This window comes from Vipera berus (genome assembly GCF_964194415.1).
Source record: "Vipera berus genome assembly, chromosome: 1".
Lineage (NCBI taxonomy): Eukaryota > Metazoa > Chordata > Lepidosauria > Squamata > Viperidae > Vipera > Vipera berus.
Window position 1 is genome coordinate 143,655,397 of NC_138202.1, and position 26,095 is coordinate 143,681,491.

Sequence of the window (26,095 nt, forward strand, 5' to 3'; positions counted from 1 at the left end):
AAGGTAACAATCAGCATGTTGAATTGCACCCCAAAAAAAACCTACTGGGTGGAATGGGACAACTTGCTTTGGCCAATTTGCCAAAGCCAACTTGCCATAGCCAACTCACTGCAGGACAACTCACTGTGGGACAATTCAACAATGCAATTTACTTATTTAACATCATTTCAAAACTATTTTATTTTTTGTCATTTACATTTCATTTTGTCCCTCCTTTGGCATCCTTTCTTAAATGATGCTATTCCACTATTTTTTCAATATTAGTGTAACTCTTGCCCCATGGTGAGCTGGCCATGGCAAGTTGTCCCACAGCAAGTTGGCTGTGGTGAATTGGCCACAGTGAGTTGGCCATGGCGAGTGCAGCTCACGAAGCAGCTGTTGGAATGCTATGAAGCCCCCAATATTGGATGTGCAATTTGATCCAAGGCTGCAAATGAATAAATCTATAAATCTATATGCCATATAAAATTTACCAGAATAATCCAATTTAAAATTGCACAATCCTAGTTCTTACTTTAAGACTAAGATAATGAGGTGGCTCCTAAATATCATAGTCTTGGCTCATAACATTGCTATAAGGCAGCTGGCTAGTCTGGGGCTCATGGTCTGGTGTAAACCCTGGCAATTATGTTAATTCAATCAGTTATGACTGGATGAACCATGAGTTTGTATGACCAACAGTGATCATGGGTTTAGGGATGGAGCTGGTAAGATGGCAGATGGAAGACTGCCATGCTAACTTTGTAGATCACATACAAAAAGAGCAGTGCTTATATCACCCTGGTTTATCTGCTGTCCTGCAATGTTGACATCCCGGTTTCAACCAATATCTCTGTATATGACCATAGATCAGCCTTTGTCAACTGGAGTTCTGCAAGAGATCACCAGGGATTCTGTAACATCATAACTGAAAAAAGTAAGCATTATTTTGTGGTCTTTGTGCACGGTGCCATGCTAGTACTCTCACTGGTGAGAATGTTTATGCACCACAACTTAGCTTACTGATCATACAAATGTACCATGAGCTGTAGATATAATAATTTTAATGCACATTTGAGAAAGGCTGCCATAGATGAACTGCCTAAGCCTTCCATGTGAGCATTTTTGTCCAGGAAGTACTAAAATGCACTCTCATTATGAAATTCATCTAATAAATCTTTCAGATGCTGCTTATCTTAAAGTTTTATACCTCAGTCAGCTTCCACCTCTAGTTGTTTTTCTCTTTTAGGAGGAGGGAAGCTTTGGCCCTCCAAATTTTGCTAAATTACAATTCCCATTAGGCTCAGAAAAACTATTAGTGAAGGAAACTGGGAGTTAAAAGAATACCATCTGGAGCCCAGTTTTTGTCTAATGTTACTGATGGAGGCAAAGTTACACCTCAACTTCCAAAAGATTAACCTGCTTTCAAAATTTGGGAGTGGGGAAAGTGAAGGAGAGTGCAGAGGTGGAAAATGTAAAATGAAGTCTGTTGCATCAAAAAACTTCTATTCACACAACCTAATGTGTGGTCTTCCTAATGTGCCCAAAGATTCCCATACCTTAGATGTTTAATTTTGATGAATTGGCTCTGAAAGCATGTTGTCAAGATACTTGACATTCATACCACAGATGCAGGTATTCTGAAAAATGAAATTTCTAGGCTTCCTAGATCACGTAAAGTGTTAATATCACTTTATAATGCCTTACTAAGACTACACTTGGAAAATTGCATCCAGTTTTAGTTACCATAATATGAAAAAAAGACACTGAGATTCTAGAAAGAGTCCTGAAAGACCAATAAAGATGATAAGTGGACTGAAGGATAAACATATGAAGAATGGTTACAGGAATTGGGTATGTCTAGTTTAATGAAGAGAAGGACTAGGGGTGACATGATAGCAGTGTTCCAATTTCTAAGGGGCTGCCACAAAGAAGAGGGGTTCAACCTATTCTCCAAACATCTGAAGGTAGGACAAGAAGTAATGGATGGAAGCTAATCAGGGAGAGAAGCAACCTGGAATTAAGGAGAAGTTTCCTAACAGTAAGGACAATTAACCAATGGAACAGCTTGTCTTTAGAAGTTGTGGGTGCTCCAAAACTGGAGGTTTTTAAGAAGAGATTGGACAACCATTTGTTGGAAATGGTATAGCATTTCCTGATTGAGCAGAGGGTTGGACTAGAAGACAAGGTCCCTTCCAACTCTGTTATTCTGTCATTCCTCATGTATGGAGTGGGAATGTGCTGGCATCAGAATAAAAGGTGACCTTTCCAACAAGTGAGATCTTCACCTGTTGATGCGAACTTGTTGATGTGAACATTTGGGGAAATAGGAATGGGTTGGGTTTAAGACCTATGGGAAAGAGAGGTTTTCTGAAGAATGACTGTGGACATCTGACTTCTAATAATAATCCTCCAGACTTTATGGGTTCTGAATGTGGAGTGCTCGGTTAAAAATGAACTAATTCCCCCAATTTTATTTGACAGACAGCCTGGGTTTGCCAAGCCCATTTTCTAATGGAGTCAAAGAAAGTTTTAGCTTCCACCAGTTCTCTTGATTTGCATTCGCCTTGATTTAATCGAAGCATAATCAGCAGGAAAAATAAATAAATAAATTCAGTTAGAATGTGATTCTTGCTGCAGAGTATGGTATACTTAATTCTGCTATTCTTCCTTCCTCTCTGGTATATAGCTCCAATTTCTCATTCCAATTAGCCTAAGGTAACCTGCTAAGTTGGAATGGGTGCTGGAACAACTGGCTGCTGTTCTTGGTAAAACCACAGAGTTAGGGGTTAGCCTTGAGGTGCAGTTAACCTTGCTGAATACTCTTTTCATTGAATGCAGATTCTCCTGCACAAGAATGGAACCAGAATCGGTGATTCAGTTCTTCCACCCTTTAAAATGCCAAGCATGACTACATTCCTCTATCACAGAGATGGTACAGTGATTACTGTAGCGCATCATTTATACAAACAGCCCGGAGGACCATTGGAATAATCAGAAGCTCAGATAAACAGCAGTGCTCTTTACAAGGATTTGCCATGAGTCAGGCATCTACCCGGTGTAGAGAAACAGAGAAGGGATTGCAGGCATCCTCCTGTAAAAAAAAAAATAAATCAAAACAAAGGAAGCACACAATATGCTCTAAATTTCACCCTGCCTTTTAAAATGAATTGAAATGATTACTTCCTGGGGTGTGTCTGTGTGTTTTACATTGCCTTGTATGAAATATTTGATATCATAACGAATTAAGAAAGCTTGTAAATGATTCCTGTAACAGATTTGCACATGCATTTTTCCGACCCTTGATGATGGCGGCTGGTTTTTGAAGTATCGTGGGACTAACTGGTAACTTTGCTTATGTATTTTGTCTGTGTTTAGCTCGTCTCACTTTGTTTTAGGAGCCAGGATAAAAAAAGCCTGGTTGGTCACAAGGATGTTTCACCTGTAATGTCCAAGGTGGATTAGCATAGTGCATTGCTCTATATCAGGGGTCTTCAAACCTGGCCCTTTTATGACTTCTGGACTTCAACTCCCAGAATTCCTCAGCCAGCGTGCCTGGCTGAGGAATTCTGGGAGCTAAAGTCCACAAATCATAAATGGGTCAGGTTTGAAGACCCCTGCTCTTTATGATCCATGGAGATATGAATGGGAGTATAGAATGGACCTAGGAGCCCTGACCATATCTTATGACTGCTGTCCTACTGTTTCCAAAACTTTTACCTCTCAAGATGTTGACCTAGAAGTGGGCAGATCTAGGTTCAAGTTCACCCTCAGCCACAGGAGCTCCCTGGGTGATTTGGGGCTAGCTTCTCTTTCTCTCAGTCCAACTTTTTTCAGAGGGTTTTGTTTGGGGGGGGGAAATAGGAGGAGGTAGTTGTGAGGATGCTGTCTTAAACTTTTGAATGAAAGGTGGGATATAATCCAATGAAAAACTAAATACAGGTAGTCCTCAACTTACAACAGTTCATTTAGTGACTGTATGAAGTTACAACAGTACTGAAGTAGTAACTTATGACCATTTTTCACTCTTATGACCATTGTAACATCCCCATGGTCATGGGATTTACTTTCAGATGCTTGACAACTGGTTCATATTTATGACGGTTGCAGTGTCCAGGGGTCACGTGATCACCTTTTGCGACCTTTTGACAAGCAATGTCAATGGGGAAGCCAGATTCACTTAACAACCGAGTTACTAACTTAACAACTGCATTGATTCACTTAACAACTGTGGCAAGAAAAGTCACAGTAAAATGGGGCAAACCTCACTTAATGAATTTCTCACTTAGCAACATAAATTCTGGCCTCAATTTTTGGTCGTAAGTCCAGGACTACCTGTAACTGATAGTAAATATGGAAGTGATTACAAAAGAGGCCAGTCAAAGACAAGATGACGAGATGAATAGATGCTACCACAGATAAGGCAAGCCTAAGTTTGCAAGGACTCAAAGCAGCAATTCCTGACAAACTCCTGGTAAAATGAGGTCCATCACTTTCTGTTGCCATAATGGTCTGCTTGCACTGTGAAGCCAGTTTCCAAGGCTTTGAGTCATCTCAGATAAGAAAGTGGCAACAGCTTTTTCTACTGCAGAATATGGTTTGTGAATGTTTGTCCCCAGGTTGGGGATATTTATATTTATATTTATTAAATTTTTATACCGCCCTTCTCCCAAAGGACTCAGGGCGGTGTACAGGGCAATAAATATTAAAAACGAAGTACAAAAGTTAAAAAAACAATTAAATATTATGCCCAATATAAACAGTAATTAAAAAACCATGTTAAAACCCCAACCCTTAACCCATCAAACCAGGCCAGGATTGCTCAAATAAATAAGTTTTTAGAACCCGCCGGAAGGAGCGAAGGTCGGGGGCCATCCGGAGCTCGACCGGCAAGCGGTTCCACAGGTCTGGAGGTTCCACAGAGAACACCCTCCCCCTGGGGGCCACCAGTCGACATTCTCTGATCGGAGGCACCCTGAGAAGGCCCTCTCTGTGGGAGCGCACTGGACGGAGGGAAGTTGACACCGGCCGCAGGTGCTGCCATAGGTAATCCGGACCCATGCCATGTAGGGCTTTATAGGTCATTACCAGCACCTTGAATCTCACCTGGAGGGCAACCGGCAGCCAATATTTGAAGCCCTCAGACATTTTTCCTGTTTCAGTCAACCCTCTTCTCATTTTCTTAGCCTCTACCATGGGATGGGGAATTTAATTCTTGCTTCCATTCAGTTGTCATTCGTATTTATTGAATGTTACCTGACTGTGAATGAAGTATAAAAATCTAATACAATAAATGATACACCTGTGTAAAAATCAGAAAGGAAAATATTTGTTTTTTTCTTCTCTTCCTCAGTACAGACCCACAGAATCCAGATTCTAAGGCTTTGAAGAAGCCCTAAACTTCTGAAGTACAGACCTGAAATTCAGTACAATCAGGACATTGGGCTGCAATCATGAGGCTATCTACTTAGGAGTATTTTCTTTGGGAGACTTTGGCCTTTTAAGAGTCAACATAGCCATCTCCTTGTATTAATAACATTGCTGTAAACTGAATAATCTAACTGCCGGCAAAGCATGGTGGTGACCCAGTTGTTAAACCATCCAAAGAGAAAGCCACATATTTTTTTAATATACTTTTTCAATTTGTTGGGTTAGCTCACATAGTGATATATAACATTTGGAAGAAAGCTGTATTTAATCTCCTTGTCTCAGAAGTAAATGCTTCTAGGTTCCAATGCTACTAAGAACAGTGCTTAATTGTTGCAATGTGGACCACTTTTCTGAACTATAATTATAAGAAACGTCTAAATCTAGATGAATGCTGCTTTGCTGTTGATGGAACCACACCAATCCTTCTATTCACCCCCGTCCATTTCTTCTATCTGCAAAGGCCTTTTTCCACCCCAACAAAGGGGATACCTGCTGCACATAGGGAGTAATGAGTAGATTGCGTAATCAAAGTATATTTCAGCTTAGTACTCTGAACTTACTAGAAGCTAAATTTATCCTGTTAGTGTCCAACAGACTACAGTTTCAGCTGCTCTCTGTACTTTTAGCAATTTTTATGGATCCATATTCTGAGAGATAATTCCCTTTATTGTACCAGAAACTCCTTTAGGATTTAGTCGGCAATTCCGCTGCTTCCAAGGATGAAGCCTCTGAGTTTCAGTGTATTCCTCATTTATATGGCAAGGCTCCAATTGCATTATCAACATCAAGTCCTTTTAGTAGCATCAGCTCTGGTAACTTGACTTGGGAGCATATGGAAAGTTTTTGGTGTCTTTGATGAATGATTCCTGTTGCGTGATTATTTATAAGCATGAGCACTTGCTAACCTTTGCTCAGGAATGAGCACTGTTGATGAATATCGACACAACTTTTAAATTTATGTAGAAAGGGCTCATAATGCTCATTCATCTCTGCACCGTAGAAAGCACAGTTAAGAAAAATCAAAGTGTGGATCACACAAAGCAGATGCCTTTGCACTGTCACATCTTGGGCAATTCTATTTTTCTTCTTCTTTTCTTTTCCAAGAAATCTTGGTGCACATTTAAAAGCAATAGCCTGCCAGATTTGCTTTAAAAGTGTAGCCAAGTTTGATATTCCAGAAGCATAAAGAATAATAGAATGCTCTTTCTCTTTATTTTTCCCAATAATTTTTGTACCTTTCGCATACTGTAATAGTTTATTGTTGGATCTGCATAAATATTGTATTTAGAGATACTCCATCAATTTCTTTAATTTCCAGCTAGCGGCTAAGATTTAGTGGTAAAAATGCTGGTTATTTTGCTTCACGTGTAATTTAATTGCTTCGGTTGAACAGGACTTCTTGAGACTGCTGAGAGAGGACATATTTCCTTCCCATGTCGTGACTCTGTTTCTATTCAAATAGCTGTTTAACCTTGCTCTTTATGCACTGCGAGGTAACATTTTGTCACATAAAGTAATATGGTAATGATTATTTTCTTCTGCAGTGCAGCTTTACGAGATGAAAAAGTCTGAAAGCAAAGTTGGTCCCCTGTGCTTTTAATACAGTTTTAAGCAACCAGGTAAATAACATTTTATACAGCCATAATAATCCCAACTATTTGCCAGAAAGGTATACCTTTATTGAATTAAGACTGCAGTTCTGAGCATACTTAAATGGGGAGAACTCTCTGTGAACTCAGTTAAGTCTTAATTGTGAGTAGATACGCAGAGGACTACATTGTTATTTGATTAGGGAGGGAGAGAAAAGACTATTGGAAAATAACCTCTATTCCCAGAAAGAAGTAAAGTGGAAATTCATTAGAAGTAAATTTGTAGGTGTACATCATGTAAGTTTTTTTAGGGTTATTAAGACAAAGAAAGAGTGAATTAGATCAGCAAATAAAGAAATATTAAAGTGCTTTATACTGAATTGGAAAGAGAATGAGCAAGAACTTTTCTACAATATTTAATAAAGAACGCAACCATCGTAGCTGGTTAGCTTTTAAGTATGTGATGCCCTTCCTTCCTTCCTTCCTTCCTTCCTTCCTTCCTTCCTTCCTTCCTCCCTCCCTCCCTCCCTCCCTCCCTCCCTCTCCCTCTTTCTCCCTCTTTCTTTCTTTCTTTCTTTCTTTCTTTCTTTCTTTCTTTCTTTCTTTCTTTCTTTCTTTCTTTTTCTTTCTTTCCTCTCTCTCTCTCTCTCTCTTTCTTTCTTTCTTTCTTTTTCTTTCTTTCCTTTCTTTCCTTCCTTCCTTCCTTCCTTCCTTCCTTCCTTCCTTCCTTCCTTCCTTCCTTCCTTCCTTCCTTCCTTTCTTTCTTTCTTTCTTTCTTTCTTTCTTTCTTTCTTTCTTTCTTTCTTTCTTTCTTTCTTTCTTTCTTTCTTTTTCTCTTCACTTCAGTGAACTGTATTTTATTTATTCAACATTCAGCTCCTGGCCAGCTTAACCAATCAGAGAGACTTTAAGGGCCCAGGACTAGCCATGGTGCTGAGCTCCAAATGTGATTCCAGCCCTGACAGGAGGATTATAGGAAACAGATGACTTGCGCTTCTAATTTGTGGCCTTAAATTGCAAACAGAATTTCAGGAGTCGAGCAGAGTAATAAATGGCAATAGAGAAAGCCACACACAGCCAAATCAGTATGTGGTGCTTGTAGGTTAAACTAAATAGGAAGAGACAGGTTATGATGGTTTAGTGTATTACAGAGAAGAAAGTCTTAAATTACTAGTGCTGAGAGGTATTGCACGATGGCAGACAGTATTCCATTGTAGACCCTGCAGATAACAGGGGCAGAGTTATTAAAAAAAAAATCAGGTCTAGGAAGCAACCTGTTGCTGGACAAATCTTTCTTCCTCCTATATCCCAGCCCCCCTCTGTTTGCTTTGACCTTAACTGTATGTTGTCCTGGCCCCCTTAACACATCTGTTTTCTACTGTTGCAACCTGTCATATCAAATTAACTGCCAGGAAAAAGGCACACTATATTATTATTATTATTATTATTATTATTATTATTATTATTATTATTATTATTATTATTATTATTGTTATTGTTATTGTTATTGTTGTTGTTGTTATTGTTGTTGTTGTTGTTGTTGTTCTTCTTCTTCTTATTATTATTATTATTATTATTATTATTATTATTATTATTATTATTATTTACATAACAATGTGCAGTCACAGCTGCCAGTTCTTTAGCTGGTGTCGGCCTTCAGAGGCATCAAGTTCTTCCCAAGAGCCAAGGTGTTGTAATGTATCAGAGTAGTATATCTGCAGGTCCAAGCAGTGTGCTTGGTGCTAGAATATCACATCTGCACCTTTTTCCTCAAAGAAAAAAGCAAGGCAATACAAGTAGTCCTCGACTTACCACCACAACTGAGCCAAAAATTTCTGTTGTTAAGTGAGACCTTGGTTGTGAGTTTTTGCCCCATTTTACGACTTTTCTTGTCACAATTGTTAAACGAATCACCGCAATTGATAGGTTAGTAACCTGGTTGTTAAGTGAATCTGATTTTCCTCATTGGCTTTGCTTGTCAGAAGGTCACAAAAGGGGATCAAGTGACCCCGTGTCATAGCAAAGGTCATAAGCATGAACCAGTTGCCCAGCATCAGAGAATTTTGATCACGTGAATTTGGGGATGCTGCAAAGGCTGTAACTATGAAAAACGGTTGTAAGTTGCATTTTTCAGTGCTGTTGTCATTTTGAACGGTCGCTAAATGAACTGTTGTAAGTCAGGGACCAGCTGTACATTTACAATTGATAACAATTGCATCAGTTTTGCTGGGTGTAAATTCTGATAGCATCAAAGGCAGCTTTAGGATGCTGTATTGGTTCCAACATTTATAGCGGAATTAGAGTGATTCTTCTCTACAATTATTGTACAAAATACTTCCGCATCTTACTTTGGAAAACTTTACTTAGTGAAAAAATTGATATAAAGCCATTGCATTCAGAAAAGAAGGCAAGGCATTCTATTTTGTTTTGCCCTTTTTAATATATACATTGCTGTTCAGTGCCAGTTAGTGGGCTGAGAAAGGCAATCAGAGATAAAGAAGGAAAGGAACATTTTAAAAAATAAACTAATTATAATGCAGAAACAGGAAGAGGACAAATGCATAGGGATCAGTCTGATGCATATTTACTCAGAAATGAGTCTTGCTGAATATGATGGTGTTCTTCCTCAGCTTAAATCTTTTTTTAATTCCATGTTAATGCAATTTTACACAGGCTTTGTCCAGTACTTAAAGGCATACTAGTGAAGCCATCCTTAGCTTCCCAGTTTAGAGATGTTATAACTTATTTTTCCCCCCTGAGTATGGCAATCATACATTTGTGTGTGGAATTTCTTCGGAGAGAGTAAAAACAACAACAACAAAACATCACATCTCATAGTAATCAGCTCCTGAGTGTCTAGTTAATGATTTCTACTCTGGAGAAATCATGTTGAAAGGCACAGTGGTTGAAGATAAGGTATATAGAATATTTTCTAGAGAAGAGGAAGCTAAGAACGCTTTGCAGTCCTGTGATTCTTGAATGTATTCTGGTATATAAGAACTGAAGGTGATATATTTAATCCTGGAGCCATGTAATGGCATTTTCTTGGTCAGATAATTCATCATGTTAAAAACTTCAGTCACTTGGAAGCACTGTGTTTTATTTCAAGCTTCAAAGCCCACTTACATCAGAACGAACAGTGTTGTCATTGCCAAATGGTTATTGTTTTAAGCAGGTCTGTTGATTATCATTGGAAATGACTGGCTAAATACATTTTGATTAATTGCTTGCAAAAAATTATGCTTGTTAGAACTGCTTTATATTCTGTTCCCAATGTAGGTTATAGCTTCCTCCTTTCTAACTTGGGTGAATAAGGAACTCTTTCACTGTCCTTCAAAGATACCTGGTGAGAAAGAGAAATAAATTGTCAAATGCTTTTGTCTCAAATCTGGCTATCCCTCCTCTCTCTCTCTCTCTCTCTCTCTCTCTCTCTCTCTCTCTCTCTCTCTCTCTCTCTCTCTCTCTCTCTCTCTCTCTCTCTCTCTCTCTCTCTCTCTCTCTCTCTCTCTCTCTCTCTCTCTCTCTCTCTCTCTCTCTCTCTCTCTCTCTCTCTCTCTCTCTCTCTCTCTCTCTCTCTCTCTCTCTCTCTCTCTCACACACACACACACACACACGCACACACACATCCTTAATAAAGTTCAATTATTGTCTATGCTGCATGAGGAATAATGAAACCTCTATATCAGACCTGGCCATTTTCAGATAGGAGATGGCTTTTGTTTTGCACCTCATCAACACCGATCACCTAATTAAATCTGATACCTCTGGCTGCCACAAAATGATTTGTTAATGGTTCTTTGGGAATTTACTTAATGAGTTTAGATGTCTTTTGTATGGTACATGTGGGGGCCTTTGGGGAAAAATAATAATAAAACACAGCTGAGGGGAAAAAAATTGGGGCAAGCGAGGAAAATTTCCAAGCAAACAAAACAAACTACGATTCCCCCCCCTCCCCTCCTGGCCACCATCCTGAGACTGCCAAGTCCAGCCTATTGTGTTAGGTGGAGCTTGGTACACATCTTGATGGACTGCAGCCATTCATTAGCAAAGAAGAGGAAAGCAGATCTGAACTGAAAAACCTGGGTACACACACACACACACACACACACACACACACACATTCTCACACACTCCCTTTCTATCTCCTCTCCTCGTCTGCCCCTGTCAGATATCTGTGGGCATCTGCCAATGGTTCAGATCTACCTTGATCATCCTGCAATGGTGGCATTATTCCTTAACTAACACCAGAAGTCTTTCTTGCGCCTTGATTTTAACAGTTCTCTGGGGTCATATGGTCCCCTTTCTTCTCCTGCTCTGTGAAAAGTAAAAGGAGCTTGTTAATGGGCTTAGATATTTGGACTGCTGATGCACTCCGGCCAGCCACTTCCCTGTGGTAACCGTGTCAAAGCCTCAGGAGGGATAATTGCTATATTTTCAGACCAAGAAGTGCTTCAACTTTGACTGGGTGGTGGTGGTGGTGGTGGTGAGGAGTGACTGAATTAAAAGGAAAAAGAAGGGGAAAGTTTTATGAATTTGAGACTTTTCCAGTGGCTGGAAATGTCAAATTAATCCAAACTCTGGCTAGAGTAATAAGACAGACTGGGGGTGGGGGTGGGGAAAAGAGAGAAATCCAATCTAAAAAGATAGCCTTTTTTCTAACTTAATATAGGCTGCATTCTGGATCTCACTTATAGATGCTAGTTAAATTGTTTTTTTTAAATGTATTTTTTTACCTGGGTCTTAAGCTATGTTTTGTTTATGATCTTTGACTACAATAAATTGAAATTGAATTGAAGGATAGTCCTTTCCTTTAATTGTGGTAAGCAGACTGGTTTTGTTGGACCGATCATAAAATTTCTGAGCTGCTACACCTCTCTGAATATTCCTCCAATTGGGTTAGCAATTCCCTGCCCAATTAGAATGTGGGCTCCCTTAATTTGCTCCAGGATCATTCAGATCAGTTTTCAACTTGTGGCAGCAACAGATGCCTTGTGGGTTCAAGGACTAATCCAATAAAGTATCTCTAAGGGGGAAAATTTTCTGATTCAAATGGAGAAAGGAGACCACTCAGCTCAGCATGGAACCTTCTTCCAGTGGGGATATACATTCTTAGTCAAGGATTGTCTTCTCCTTGGATATTCATATGGAGTCCTTTCAAAGCTAGCTTCAGTCAGTCAGTGGGCTGTTTTAGATTCACAATCACATCCATTTAAAAGTAGGAACATGCTCATCCCATCCTCTATTTTTGTTCAGGATGTTCACATTCTTTGATGTAAGAAATCTACTTCTGGTTTTTGCTCAAACTTCCTTTGTCTCAGCAGAAGTAGAAGCCAAAAGCCTTTCTTTTTCTTTTTCTTTTGGCAAAGTTTTAAAACAGCAGACTCAGGAAGACAATCAATTCCAGTTTACCTTTTGCTCACATCTTGGATATAAAGTTACGAGACTGCAACTTGACATTTCTTAGAATTAGGATTTGGATGAATTAAGGTTTGGAAAGTGCCAAGTCTTTGATCTTATCACTGCCGTGAAATCATTGAAAAAACACCTAAGTGAAAAGGGGCTAGCCCCGAGTTATTCATCAGGCTAAATTTTCATTTCAGACTTAGAATAAATGTTGTAAAACATCACAAGCCCTAATGAAGAAGTTACTAGAGTATTAAAAATATTAGTTACATTGTCAATTGTGTCAAAAGTCGTAGATTGCACATGCCAAGTTTTTGATGGCCCTTCATTTAATAAAGATGTGAATTATTTATAGATGTTCATATGACATCCATTTTCCAAATGGAAATTGAGAACATAATGGAATTTAATGTTATTAATATGCAATCGTAAATGGCAACTTAAGAAGAGATCAGTTATAAAATATACCTTCATTGCACTTGCTGCTGGTCAATTATATTTTTTTTCTTTACCAAGAAAGACAGAATACATTTTTAAAAGTATTCTATTTAAATAGGTCAGTAGTTTGAGCAGTGACTATTTATTAGGCCTCTGGACCACAGTGACTTTTGATGTACTTACATAGTTGTAACATGGCCTTTAAATATTGTGTGTAATGGTTTGAAATTGAGAATTTTGCCTTTCATCCCAACCTGAGGAATGGAGGACAACATTGTTGTTGGCTCTCGAAGATGTGTACAAATAGTTAATTGAATTATGAAGCGGTGGAAATATGTTTCATTTATTAATCCCAGGTGTTTATATGAAAGGGGCCTTTTGAAAAAAATTACACATTAATTTTGTGTGCTGTCATCATATATATTCATAAAAAGAAAAGAAAAGCCACCTCTGTGTGTCATAATGGCACACTTACAAGTAAATTTGAGTATATATTATAACTTGGAGGAACTTTTAATGTTTGCAATACACACATTATAATACAGAACAGTGGTGGGATTTAGCCAGTTCACACCACTTTGGGCAGAACCGGTAGCTATTTTTTTGTTGCCCAGGCCCAAAATGGACTTCTGGAAGTGGCATCCACACAGAGAACTGGTTGTTCACATATTTGAATCCCACCACTGATACGGAACCATGGATGAATTGATTTGGGTTGCAGAATCCTGGAGATTTTAGGAAGCAAGAATGGAGAAAAGAGAAGATCCTAGGAACAAAAGGTCCACAATCAGAGCATGACTGGCTAATAAGAAAAGAATTCCACATAGCAACTTTTCTTTCTTCCTTGCCATTTTTTTTGCTTTTGGCTTATAATAATAATAACTAAACTTGTAACAGTGGGGAAAAATAAGTGATGGATGTTTTATGCAGATTTGTCTTACGCCCTATATTATATTTCATATATTATTAGGTAATGATATGGAGCGTATAGATGCATTTGTTTCTATGCATTGATCCACTGGAATATTACTTCTGCCTTTAGGCAGAGCTTAGGCCAGGGGTCCCCAATCCCTGGTCTGTGGACCGGTACCGGGCCACAGCATGCCAGCAACCAGGCCTCATAAACAAGCAAAGCCCCATCTGTGGGATGCAGGCAGCACACAAAACCACACCCCCTCTGGTTCACGGAAAAAACCTCTCTCCATGGAACTGGTCCCTGGTGCCCCAAAGGTTGGGGGCCTCTGGCTTAGGCAGATGAAAGAAAAGATAAATTCTCTTGGAGGCATTAAGAATATCAAAAAGTCAGAAGTCTGGTATCTTTTTTTTTTAATTAAAAGGCATAGGCTTTTGTGGGCTACAGCTCAGTCCCTCAGAAATATGGGCATGTGGAAGTGTTACCAGACTTCTGGTTTTGGACTATTGTCGATGAATACAGCTTTCCTATGATGTCTAGGAGCATCAGCATCTCTGCTAATGGTGGATTTCCTTTCAGTGTTCATACCGAAATCAGCAGCAGTGCAAAAGTTGCTTTGACCTCCATCCATCTGATACTTTAAATGTGGTCCCCTTTGGAGAGGTCAAAAACCAGGGCTTTATATTATTACCCCTTTTCTCCACACAGGGAAAAAGAAAAAGAAAGGGAAAGAGCCCGAAGACGGCTGCAGGCAATGACAAGGCATTAAAACATAATGGGCCCCATCTTTTGGGGAGCGTAAATCAATGGAGCTCCAATGCTGTCAGGGGTAGATCCAGCTCAGGAGGTCAAATTGAGCATATGAGACCTCCTGACCTCTCCAAATAAATCTCTCCAAAACCCTCTTCACCTTCTCCAGGCAGCTCAGAAACCCTGGGAGAGAGATAGGCAGTTTGCAACATATCTCCCCTGGAAACAAATCCCCATTTCCTGTACAGTAGTCCAATTTTTCTGTCCTCCTGGGTGGTAAAGACAAAGAAGCTTAGACTGACGATACCAGCTTCACAGGGCAGGAACTAGAGCCAGGCAAGTATCCAGGAAATGGATGCATCCTGTATTTTGCAGTGTGACTTGTAGTGTGGACTTCAGTCTGTTTGCTAATACAAAGTGAAGTCTACTTTGCTTTTCTGCCTCCAGATGCCTTCTGAGGACATCTGATGCCAGATGATGTACATTTCACCTGGCAGTCAGGAGTGTTTACTCAAGGATGGGCAGGCTTTCCGAATCCTGCAAGATGCCAAAGGTGAATGGTCAGCATATTTACAAATGCCCTCTACATTTGACAAAACCACAACACTTTAGGACACGTATGGACTTTCTGCATATGACAGAAGAGCCCTCAGTGCATTTTGCTAGTCAACGTGAAGATGATGATGATATTCTGTTGGATTTACAGCATGCTGTACATCCTAATAGGAAAGCCACACAATCACACTGAGATTCTGAGGAGTTCTGATTACCTAAAATAGGGCTGAGCTGGCCCTGCCATTGGACTCAACAAGGTATGCTTCTAAAATGGCAGATGTTGCCACATCTTAATAGTCCTCAGAGAGATAGTATAATTTTATTAGCCACCTATATTCCTAAATGCCAAAGAAGAGATTTCACTGCCAAAAAGGCCAATGGCACTCAATGTAGCCAGCTGTAGTCAACTGTGAAGATCAGAAGTCCTATCTTGATTTTTGCCCCAGGGATCAAAATACGATGCTCAGGCAATAAATAGTGCAAAGTTTTTATTACACTTCCAAATTGCAACAGTGTTGGTGGTGGTACTTGTCCCTGACTTATTGCCATACCTTGCTCAACTTTAGAGAGCTGTATACGTAGCTGGAGCTTCAAATGTTGTATTCTTCATTTAAAGGTATCTATCTATCTATCTATCTATCTATCTATCTATCTATCTATCTATCTATCTATCTATCTATCTATCTATCTTCCTTCCTTCCTTCCTTCCTTCCTTCCTTCCTTCCTTCCTTCCTTCCTTCCTTCCTTCCTTCCTTCCTTCCTTCCTTCCTTCCTTCCTTCTTTCTTTCTTTCTTTCTTTCTTTCTTTCTTTCTTTCTTTCTTTCTTTCTTTCTTTCTTTCTTTCTTTCTTTCTTTCTTTCTTTCTATCATCTCTCTCTCTCTCTCTCCCTCTCTCTCTCTCTCTCTCTCTCTCTCTCTCTCTCTCTCTCTCTCTCTCTCTCTCTCTCTCTCTCGCACGCTCTCTCTCTCTGTCCCTTCAAATCTGTTTTTCCACTAAGTTATTTATTGATTGATTAAATTGTTTGCCTACTATCTTGCTTTCTGGAGCAGTCCCTGCAGGGTTCTTGGCAAGACTTCTGGAATACTTTGCCCTTGCCTACTTCCTAGTATTCTGCCCACCTAGCAGTTTGAAAGCACGTAAAAATGCAAGTAGAAAAATAAGGACCACTATGGTGGGAAGGTAACAGCGTTCCGTGCGCCTTTGGCGTCTAGTCATGCCGGCCACATGACCACGGAGACGTCCTCGGACAAACGCTGGCTCTTCGGCTATGAAACGGAGATGAGCACCGGCCCCTAGAGTCGGAAACGACTAGCACGCATGTGCGGGGGAACCTTTACCTTTACCTTACTTCCTAGTACTGAGAGAGTGACCAGCCCAAAGTCGCTCAGCTGGTTTTGTATCTTAGGCAGGACAAGAACTCACAGTCTCCCAGTTGTTAGCCTGTTGACTTCACCACTAGACCAAACTGGGTCTCTTAGCTCAAAGACAGAACCATACCTAATCATGGAAAAAATCCCTGCCAGCTAGGGCATTGTTACAAAATTTTATTGTGAGGAACAAGAAAGAATGATGATGGCAATAGTGATGATCAGAGATAGTTTTTCAAACTCTTCGGTATACAGTATTTAGTTACCACGTTTCCAGCTACAATGGTATGTTTGTTTTAACCTCCCGCAGGTGGGAGAACTGAGTGAGGTGCCCAAGGCCACCTGTTGAGCTGAAGGCAAGCTGGAGAATCCATTTCCACGAAGCCCCTGAGATCTCTGTCCTCTCTCTCTTTCTCCTGCTGGGAACAGCATTTGTTAACCTGGCTATTTGCCCTGAAGATTCGAGTCTAAACTCAACACTTGCAAAAACATTTTCTTATCTTTCTTCCGAAAGGCTGTACTTTTTAAAAGGGCGATTCTCTCCATTCCTTGTCTTGCTTGAACTGAATAAGATAAAGGTGTCAACAGGTGAGTTATTAAGAAAAGCTACTTTTTGCTGGGCTGATGCTCATTAAGTGGATCGGCAAAGCTTTGACTCTCCTATGTGACACTATAATTCAAGAGCCATTGTTTAGAAGGCCTCCTGTTATTGTCCTTTCTTTTTCTGTTTTCTTCCCTCCCTCCCTCCCTCCCTCCCTCCCCCCCCACAGCCGCCCCTTCTGAGCAGGATGTGAATATCTCTGGTGGATGGAGGTTAGCTAAGTAAGTCATGCATAGATGGAATTTATTAAGTTTGCACGGTAATGACAGCTGTGAGTGGGAACAGTAACTCTTGACTGTGCCAAGGGCTTGAACAGAAAGAATTTTCATATGTGTGTCTTAAAGGAAAACCGTGCTATAATTATGAAAGCTGTTCTAACCACTGCATCCAATTACAGGGGGAATTTGCTATATGTGATTTTTAAAATGTAATAATTTGACAGAAGGCTGCCATTTTGAGTCTCATGAGGCAGATTAGGACAGAGGAAAGTCAAGTTTCATTATGAACCGCTGGATATTGCACAATTTAAGGTAACTTCATTTAATTAGAACTCTGTTCATAGAGAAAAATAACTCGCCTAACAACCCTCCCCTATGAGGCAACCTATTCTAGATGTGAATATAGAATTTCCCAAACATTTTTGGAAGTGGCTTCCTACTGAAATCTACCCATCCCTCTGATTGTTTTCTGAGAGACTATGCTAAAAGCCAGCTTTCTTTTAGAAAAGGGGCTACTCCACCCATGACATTTGAGTCAATAAGATTCTTATACACATGAGAAATAAGACAAGAGAAGGACTTTGTCCTTAAGGTTTTGCACATACCTTAGAGTCCCTATACCAAAATCCAAAAATGACAGGGTCTTTTATGGCACCCTAATCTGGCTCTGTAGCAAAATCTAGTGCTATATATTTGTAACAGAGCTGAGGCAAACGAAGCCTATTCAGTATAGGGTGATTGTGTTGATAGCACATCTCTATTGCATCTGCACATGGTCACGGGACTTGATTGAAGCTTGACCCACCCCACAAAAATGATGTACAGACAATGTTTCCATTGAATATTTCCTACTAGCAGAACCTCCAGTCTCATTCTGCATCGCAGCTTGTCCCTCTTCTCAGTTGGTGGCAAGTTGCTCCTGTGCCTTGCATCATCCCATCTTCCTTTCCATTACGGCTCTGGATTGTGTCTACTCAGTATTTTACATGGCCATTTGCTCAGTGTGGGAATTTCAGCGAGGAAAGATTGAGGATGGTTGGTGGGGTTTTCTTTTAAGGCCTTCCCATTGGCTAAAGGTAAAGGTAAAGGTTCCCCCGCACATGCGTGCTAGTCATTTCCAACTCTAAGGGCCGGTGCTCATCTCCATTTCAAAGCCGAAGAGCCAGCGCTTGTCCGAGGACATCTCCGTGGTCATGTGGCCGGCATGACTAGACGCCAAAGGCGCACGGAATGCTGTTATCTTCCCACCGTAGTAGTCCCTATTTTTCTACTTGCATTTTTTATGTGCTTTCGAACTGCTAGGGACAAGTAATAGGCGCTCACTCTGTTACGCGGCACTTGGGATTCGACCCGCCAAACTGCCGACCTTCTGATCGACAGGCTCAGCATCCTAACCCACTGAGCCACTGCGTCCCTTTTGGCTAGTTGTTGGTAAACAGGTTGGCAATAGGGAAGGGCATTGTTCAGAATGAGAGGAGCCACACAACATTGTGAAGCTGATGGAGAATGTCAAAGGCAATTGCAGTATGGAAGGGCCCTGGATGGATAGTAGGGAGGAGTGATCCCGTTGCACCAGTGGTTCAGATATTTCACCTTTCCTTTGGAAAAGCTTGGTAGAATCAATAAGCTGGTGGATTCCTGTACACCTGTAATGAGAAATCAGTTCAGTTAGATTGTGGCTTTTCCAGAATGGGTCAACCAAACTATATTTTGGCAATAGTTTGAGACAAACAATTTTGCAGACATCCCACTGCACACATTGACTAGATGATATTTCTTCTTGTATAATGTACATATGGGTAGTCCTTGACGTACAACAGTTCATTTAGTGACTGCTCAAAGATACAGGGGCGCTGAGAAAATTTACTTATGACTGTTTTTCACTCTGATGATGTTTGCAGCATCCCCATGGTCATGTGATCAAAATTCATACAAGCAAAGTTAGTGGGGGAGCCAGATCCATTTAACAATTGTGGCAAGAAAGGTTGTAGAATGGGGCAAAAATCACTTAATAAATGTTTCACTTAGCAACAGAAATTTTAGGCTCAGTTGTGGTCATAAGGCGAGGACTATCTGTACTTTGACTTTCCCAATATATGTATTCTAATTATATTATGGCAACATCCTTAACATCCTAGTTGGCATTCTACACCACTCTCACGCCAGCCATTTTGGCTGATAAAACTATTTAAGAAGGCTTTCTGCTTGGTCAATTCTTTCAGATAAAATAAAAGGTGAATAGGCTTTATGTTAGAATACAATCAAAATACTACCTTTGAGAAGGCATAGAACTCAGTCTTCATTTGGGAAAATAGGAACATAGTACAATAATTTCATAAATACCTTGCAGGAACAAACTGAGGAACTTTTTATTAGAGCCAAACTAAGTAGTTTGATAAAAGGTAAAAATAATAATAATCAAGAAATCATTACAAATTGGTAGGAAATAAAAGCCAGATGATGGAACATCGGCTTGAGTAATACAGTATCCTGTATTAATAGAAAATTGTGGCCCAATAATTTGGGGGAAAAATGATAATAACCAATGGTAGATAGTTTGATAGTAGGGCAATTCACTGGAAACCTATGGTGAGCTAACTATGATGTATTAGAATTTTAGAGAGCAGAAATTGTCGTCTCTGGATAAAAAACAGCTATGTGCTGCAAGTAAATAATAATAATAATAAAATCTCAAGTTGATCTATCTCTAAGTACTTCTAGAAATTACTCAAGTTCTACCCCAAACCCTACCACTCTGTAAGGAACATTGAGCTAAATGAACCAATGTTTTAACTCAAAATGAGACTGCTTCCTATGTTTGACCAAACTCCAGTTCACTGGATTTTTGGCTGGAAGCAATTACAGTTACCATGATATAAGACAAAAATAAATTTACAGTGTAGCTATATCCCAGACCTCCCTTCTTTCAAGTTTTTTTTCCTTTTAAAGCAAACATATATTGAAATATCAAAGAAATTATATATTGTGCCGAGTCACCACATTCCCTGTTTCATGTAGTTAAAAACCTAAGTGACAGGGAGGAAATGCAATTCACGAATGAAGCTTAGCAGGTTTTGTTTTTCTTCTTTGGTCTGATAATTTTGGACAGACACCGCTGTCTTCTAACTGATCTTCATCCTGTTGTAAAAAGCCTTTGAGAAAAATTTAAATTATTTCAGGTTTTGCTGAGCTCTTGAGGTGGCATCTTTTAATTTTCACCTTTTCGAGGGCTTTTGTTGTAACCTAAGATTTAACATGCAGTAGGTTAATTCCACAGTTTTTAATGAAGCACCATGTTTTCTCTCTTTTGGGTTGTTAGACCACATGGGATACAGTCTCTTGATGTGTAGGGACTTCTGATTAAATGAAAACATACCTCTGAGGAAGCTCATATTATCACACATGAAACATCAGAAACAAAAAAAAGCGATGTGTTGAATCATGTAAAAATAATGGTTGTTAATCAAATTTCTTTTCCAATATCACAGTGTGGTGATGGTGATGGGAGGGCTTGCCAAGACATCTAGGCTGACAAGAAATTGAACAAATAATAATAATAAAAAGAGCCTCTGGGGAAGTACACGCTATCACACAGACATTACTTCATGTGCAAAATTCATAATTTGTGATGCTTTGCTAACTTCCAGCTCTGACAAGGTATGTGCCACTGTAAAACATTTCTGGATGGTGTGGATACAATTTCAAAACATGTTAGGGATTATTTTGAGCCACCTTTCTCTTTAAACATTCTTTCTTTTATTGGTCTGCTAAATATGGTGGCAATCTCTAGCATACTGTTTCTATAGCTTCATCTCTAAAAAAAGCTAAAGTAACACAGAGCAAGTTGCAGTTAACTCCTGTTATAAATCAGAGATGCGCAACAAGTAAAAAAACTCCATTCAGATTTCGCTTATACGTATTAGGAAACGGCCTGAAATTTCCTCAGCTACCTCAAACACAATCCATTTTGTGTCAAGTTCAAAGCATTTTTTTGCTAGAACTGGATGAAATTTGTAGGCACCTGAAGGTAGGACAAGAAGCAATGGATGGAAACTAAGCAAGGAGAGAAACAACATGGAATTAAGAAGAAATTTCCTGACAGAACAAATAATCAGTGGAACAATCTGCCTCCAGAAGTTGTGAATACTCCAACACTGGAAGTTTTTAAGAAGAGATTGGATAACCATTTGTCTGAAATGGTATAGGGTCTCCTTCTTTAGCTGAGGGTTGGACTAGAAGACCTCCAAGATCCCTTCCAACTATTCTGCAAGGCATAGAAGTCTTTTTTGAACAGATGAAACCCAACCACTTCAGCTAAACAGGTGCAGGAGTTTTTGTAATTGGCACCTTAAAAACTGTCTTTAAAAAAAAAAGATGCCGTCATCTCTTTTTGTCTTTTTTGGATTTTTTTTTGTGGGGGACAGGTAGATTCAGAGGAATTTTTCATGTATAGCTGCTGCCTATTAGTACATTATTTTCAATGAATGGAATTTTGAAAATAAATATTGCTTCTCTCTCTATTATTTTGTGAGAAATTGTGCAAAGGTTTTAAAGGGTCTGTTGGGAAGAATCTCTCTCTCTCTCTTTCTGTCTCTCTCTCTCTCCCTCCCTCTCCTTCCCCCTCTCTCTCTCTCTTTCTCTCCCATATTTTGGAGATACTAGTTTCAACAAGAATAGCCAGTAATGTAAATATGCCCAAAGCAAGTAGCCTATACAGTTTGAGGGGAGTGGGTGCAAGGGTTAGAGCATTTGGTTGAATTAAAATCAGTCTTGACACTTTGTTTTAATTTTCTGCTCAGTTGATCATTGCTGATCAATTCCTTCTCCAGAGATTTCTGAAATAAAGAGTCCTGGTAATTATTCCCTGATGAAAAGCTACAGCTTTGGGCCACAATGTTGCCCTCTTCCCCTCTTCTCCTCCTGCTGTTATGAAGAGCTTTGAAAGAAGAGGTCATCATTTTTAAGAGACAAACTTCTAGGCTGTACTTCTCTACCTAATGAGTTTCCAAGGCTTTTATGGAAGTTTAATTCATTTTGAGTTACTTTAGGACAGGGGTGTTCTGGCCCACGGGCCGGATGTGTCATGGTGAAACCACACCCACCCCATTGCCGGCAATGGGGAAAAAGTCGCAATACGTTGTGACACGTCCCGTGACGTTGCAAGTTTGACACCCCTGCTTTAGGACATCCTAATGGCAGCTAAAGCTTAGCTTACTCCATAACAGTAGCTAGCTTTAGAGAAGTAGAGGGCTTCGGGCTGCAATGCAGATGGATAACTGTGTTCATTTTCAGCGTCATTTTGAAGGCTGATAGAAATGTATATAGCATCACTCTCTCTTGAGCTTTCTAAAAGCTTCATACTTCTTTTAGCAGACCTTATAACAATTTTCCTTTTAATGAGCATTCCAGTAGTTTTTTCACTTCAAAGCAATGGCATAACTTAACATTCTACATTTATTTTATTTTATTTTATTTTGAAAAAAACCACCACATTAACTTTCAATATGTATGTGCATAGTAGGGCACCTTCTCCCTCCAGCTGTAGGTCAATTCATCAGAGAAGAACAAAAAGTACTGTGATAAATCACAATTTTCTGAAATGGAAAAGCAGACCCCGGCAATCTGAAAGCAAGGGAGGGTACAAATTTAGCCTGAATTACAGCTGTACACATGTAAATTTGAACCCTAACACCATATTCTTTTTCAAGAAAAGGCAGTCCCACCCTCGCGTGAAAGATACATTGCCAGATTGCAATAACTGATTACCATATAACACCTTGACAAAATAAATAAATAAATAAATAAATTAAGTACTGTTTCATCTTGGTTTGTGGAGATGCAGCAAATATTCAACTATAGGAATATATACACACACACACACACACACACACACACACACACACACACACACACATATACAGTATATCCATGATCCGTGTATTTGTGAAAGGAATTGCCATTGGAAAGCAGACAAAAAAGGGAGAACTGATTCAAAAGTGAACATGTCTCATTAAATATTGCATATTAAGGGATAATAAAATGGAAAAACCCCACTTCATGCTTGGTCAAGGAGCAAGCATTTTCTATTGAATTCATAGTTGAGAAAAATGGTTTGAAGAATCTTGTGAGGTATTTCATGGACTTCCTCTTACTTTCTGAGTAATATAGGGCTGACAATCACTTAAAACAATACAGCTGACCAGGCATTTTCCCCCCTCCTCACAAGGAAGGGGGGAGGGAGGGGGTTAGGTAATTTGTAGCATATCCTGACAGTAACACATTTTTTTTCCTAAAGCCAAATCTGCCAGCTAGTAAAAGAAATGTGCACTAAGGTGTCTGAATGTGACTTCTTAAGTATATTTGATTAATTATACGTAGTTCTAACTTCTCTTTCGTCAGTTCATTTTTTAACAGTTCAGTAATGCATCTATAAATATCCAAAAAGTTGTCACTTTTCTAAATCCATGATATATGTGGCTACTAATTCATGGCTCTAGAAATTGTAACTTTCAACTTGTCATTTTAAATGTTACACTCTTTTATGGCCGCAAGTAACCTGTATCAGATATTAAACGTTGAACTTTAGCAAGGAAATAAATAAACTGGTTGACACTAAGACTATATCAGAAGGTACCTAGACCGCATGTTAAGATAAAACTGCTAACCTTTTCCTAGCCTAAGGTGACTGATTTTTTTTTGAGTTGTGTTATTTGTTGATTTTCCAAATGGGTTGATGAGATTAAAGCATGAAAAGTATAGGAAATTATTAATCACCAACCAATCATTTATTTATTTAGTTTGGATGGTTGCCTACTCGTTATGTGAGATACATGCGCAGGACTGTTTGCTTCTGGGCAAAAGAAAATATGAATGCTTGCAAAAGTCATGAGGAACAAACTGGGGAAGGAAATAGTGATAGACCAGGAGACCAGTACTACGTAAGCCTGAAGGGGGGGGGTTAAGGAATGATGGAGAATGAAAGAGCAAAACAAAGACAATAAAAAAATACACAAGCATGTTCAATGGATCCAGATTGTTGGCCAGTCTGTAGATAAGATTTCTCCTACCTATACCGAGAGGTGAACAGAAAAAAGCCATGAACAGCTGCTTCTTCTTCTTCTTCTTCTTCTTCTTCTTCTTCTTCTTCTTCTTCTTCTTCTTCTTCTTCTTCTTCTTCTTCTTCTTCTTCTTCTTCTTCTTCTTCTTCTTCTTCTTCTTCTTCTTCTTCTTCTTCTCCTCCTCCTCCTCCTCCTCCTCCTCCTCCTCCTCTCTCCTTCCTCCTCCCCCCACTCCTCCTCCTCCTCCTTGAAAACTGGTCTTTTTTAAGTGCATGTGTCTTATAGTGCTATTCTGACTTACTTTCCACAGGACTAAAGTTAGTTGATAGGACAATGAATGAATACAATACGTTATAGAATCAGAGATGGAAAAATTGTAGATAATTCTGCTAGCTCCAGCAGAGGTGTCTGACCTATAACACCAAAGGATGCCCTGTCAACAATTTATATATCAAGCAGTATAAGTGAGATGGAGAAAAACCCTGAAGTAGCAGTGTATTTCCTTGGATTCCTATGGGGGAAATGAGGAGAGAGGCAAAAATTTTAAGGATTTTAAAGCAATTTATGTGAAGGAAATTTTTCCCCCATCTCAGTCCTTTATACTCTTACATTAGCTCAGGACTAATTGATGCTGGGGATAATAATTTAGGAGTAGTAGGGGAACAGGTGGAAGGTGAAAGGACAGGGAATTTTTCTTCCATAAACTTCCTTGAGATAATTTAAATTAGGATCCAAGCCTGTCAATATAGTCCTGAGCCAAACAGATCCTCATTGCTTTGATGAGCAGAGTGTGGGACAATGTGTGAAAATCAACCTGAAATAGTATTACTTAGAGAAATTGTTCCTGAGGCTAATCTATTAAAATATAATAAAATTTAAAAAACCTGGGATGGGATATCAAATAGGATTTTTAATTGGCATCATGTTTCTTCCAATTTGATACTTTTTTCAAACATCTCTGAAGGAAGGTATTAACATCTTCATCTGTTCTCCAAATATTGTCCTGATTAGGCTTTGATTTTCCTCCAGGGACATCAACACATTTTTTTTATTGCCTCAGCAATCTGATCAGTGTAAGCCACACTGTTCTTATTGTAACTGAAATTAATTTCCTATAGTGATATCAGTACATATCAATCATTTATGTGCGTCTTGCATACTCTACCTTAGTATTTCTCAACTTTAGCAACTTTAATATGTCAACTCCCAAAATTCTCCACCCAACTCCCGCAATTCTGGGAGTTGAAGTTCAGACCTCTTAAAGATACCAAGGTTGAGAAACACGGTCCTATCTGATCTCTGATTGGCTGGGATAAATTCAAGTTGGGAAATAACACCTTAGCAAATGAAAAGAATGGCACTGAATGGCAACAGGAGCAGGCTGGGGAAAAAAAGGAAGTTAGTAGTTTTAATCATTGGGGGAGGGGGCGATCCCAGACATCATTTGCCTTCTAAAATTTACTTTCACCTCCCAATTTAAAATGGGTAAATATCTGATGCAAACCTATTCAGCACAAGAACAAAGGATAATTCATGACAGGGGGAAGCTACTGACTTTTTCCTTAGCTGAGGGGTAGTATACTGGAAGAAGTTTCGTTTATTTTTGTCCAACATGAATTTCCTGTAATAAAGTAGGCACCAGGGTTCTTTCCTTATTTAAAAAGAAACGCTTCATGAGTTTACGTTAGGGGCTTCAGCAGGATAAGGATTTCTAAGGCATGACATCAAAATCTTACATTGTTCTTAGCTGATCAACAAGGAACGTGCATAGTGCCTTGAATTCTGCACGAGAG